Below are 2,746 nucleotides of genomic sequence, written 5' to 3'. Positions count from 1 at the left end.
CAGAAAGCAAGAAATCACCCCCCAGGGGGATGGTCACACTGCAATCCCTTCTCCTCCATTCTCCTCTCGGGATCTTGGGCACGCACGCGCACGCACACGCACCCGACGTGAGTTTTAAGCCACCGAGTCCAGGACGCAAACCACGGTTGACTACGTGGGAGTCCAGCGACATAGCCATTACGCTAACTGCTGGTTCCCTCCTACAGCCTAATTTTAATGATTATAAAACTTGTCCTTTTTTTTTTTTTCAAGATATATGTGTATCTGATTCTTAATTCTAGGTCTTAGTCTGTTTGTGTTGCTCTAACAGATTATCTGAGATTGGGTGACTTATGAAATGAGAAAAGAGATCTTACTTGGTTTACTGTTCCAGTAGTTGGAAAGGACAAAGACATGGGGGGCTGACCTCTGGGGCTGTCATAATGGATGAGAGAAGCAGAAAGAAAAGCAGACACCTGCAAAGTCAGAGATGTGCCTGCTGCCAACTTGCTTTTATATCACCTGGCTCTCTTGAACAGTAATTAATGAGAACTTGCCCCCTCTCTGGAGATAGCATTAATTATTCATGAGAGCTCTGTCCTTATCTTGAGCACCTCCCACTCCCAACACTGCTGCAGTGAAGGTCAAGCTTTTTTTTTTTTTTTTTTTTTTTTGAGAGATTTTTGCTATAGGGTACTTTCTCTCACCAGAGAGAGGGAGATAGGAAGCAAGAAATCAACCCTTGGGGGGTGGATGGCCATGCTGCAATTCCTTCTCCTCCATTCTTCTTTCAGCATTTTGGGCATGCATGCATATGTGCCAAGTGTAAGTCAAGCCGCCAGGTCCAGGATTCGAACCGTGGTCAAACACATGAGAGCCCAGTGTCTTAACCACTATGCCACCTATTGGTCCCACAGCATAAGTTTTTTTTTTGTTTTTTTTTTTTAAGAATTATTTACTGGGAACCAGCAGTTAGTGTAATAGCTATGTTGCTGGACTCCCACGTAGTCGACCACGGTTCGTGTCCCAGAACCGGTGGCTTAAAACTCACACCGGGCACGTGTGCGTGCGTGCCCAAGATCCCGAGAGGAGAATGGAGGAGAAGGGATTGCGGCATGACCATCCCCCCTGGGGGGTGATTTCTCGCTTTCTGTCTCTCTGTCTATCTGTCTGGTGAGTGCACACGCCCTATAGCAAAAACCTCTCCAAAAATAAAAAATTAAAAAAATAAATAAATAAAAAGAAAATTATTTACTTAATTTTATTTATTATCATTATTTTTTTAATTTGAGCAGAGAAAGAGAAGGAAAATGAGAGAGCAAGTCACTAGGTCCAGGACTCGAATCACAGTTGACCATGTGGGAGTATAGTGCCTTTACCATCATTCCACCTGTTGGCCCCCATCAAAACATAAGTTTTGAGGGGCCATAATACTCAAACCATAGCAGGCACCAAAGTGGTTGTTTTATTGCAAACTCAAAACTTAAACTTCAAGTTTCATCTTTGTTTTTTAAGAATTATTTATTTAATTTTATTTCTGATTTTTTTTTTTTTTAATTTGTCCAGAGAGAGAAAGAAAGGGAAAGTGAGAAAGTAAGCTACTAGATCTGGGACTTGAACCAACTGTTGACTGTGTTGGAGTCCAATGACTTAACCACCACACCACCTGTTAGCTCCTCAAGTTTTATCTTAATTCCTTTTTTTATTGCCACATAAAATTTTCAAAGCCTTGGGACTGCCAGATGGCATAATGGTTATGAAACTGGACTCTCACTTACTTAACCACAATTTGAGTTCTGGACCTGGTGGCTTAAAACTCATGCTAGGGACCAGCAGGTGGTGTGGTGGTTAAGGTGGTGGACACTCCCACATGGCCGACTCGAATCCCAGACCTGGCAGTTTGCTTTCTCATTCTTTCTCTCTCTCTGTCTCTCTCTGGTCAAATTAAAATAAATGAATGAATAAATAAAATTAAATAAATAATTAAAAAAACACAAAACACCTCATGCCAAGCATGTGTGTATGTATGTGTAAAATTCCAAGAGGAAAATGGAATAGAAGGGATTGCAGCATGGCCAATCCCCCCTGGGGAGTGATTTCTTAATTTCTGTCTCTCTGTCTCTCCAGCAAGTGCACATGCCCCCATAGCAAAAATTTCTCTTAAAAGAAAAATTTCAAAGCCTTATTAAATCAGCTGGCCATCAATGATTATATAAATAACATTCTAAATTTAGTAATGCTCTGAAACAAATTTTTTAATAATTTATTCATGTATTTTTACTTTTTCCCACGAACATTTACTTTACATATAAAACAATTTTTGTTCATGGGACCAGCAGTTAGTGTAATGGCTATGTCGCTGGACTCCCATGTAGTCGACTGCGGTTCGAGTCCCGGGCCTGGTAGCTTAAACTCATGCCAGGTGCATGTGCATGCGTGCCCAAGATCCCGAGAAGAGAAAGGAGGAGAAGGATTGTGGTGTGGTCATCCCCCCTGGGGTGTGATTTCTCGCTTTCTGTCTCTCTTTCTGGTGAGCGTACGCGCCCTATAGCAAAAAACCTCTCCAAAAGAAAAAAAAAGAAAATAAATTTTCCATTCATACTCCATAGTTCTTGACAGTTAATAAACAACTTTCAAAATTTCAAAAAAAATGAATTTTAAAGACAATGTTTGAAATATTTGTTATAATTTTGTTGTGACTCTTTAACAACAGAGACAGTATGGTTTTAAATATTTTTGAGAAAATATTTACATGTCAACTACTCAA

The 2,746-nt window shown here is 40.4% G+C and overlaps 1 protein-coding gene across 2 annotated transcripts in view; it reads left to right on the top strand.

The window, feature by feature from the left end:
- The window catches only part of JAK2 (Janus kinase 2), a 107,753-nt gene that overhangs the window by 35,885 nt on the left and 69,122 nt on the right, over window positions 1-2,746 (top strand). The window lies entirely within an intron of this gene.

This window comes from Tupaia chinensis, unplaced genomic scaffold, assembly GCF_000334495.1.
Source record: "Tupaia chinensis unplaced genomic scaffold, TupChi_1.0 Scaffold000354_1, whole genome shotgun sequence".
Taxonomy (NCBI): Eukaryota; Metazoa; Chordata; class Mammalia; order Scandentia; family Tupaiidae; genus Tupaia; species Tupaia belangeri.
This window is presented reverse-complemented; position numbering and strand designations above follow the sequence as displayed.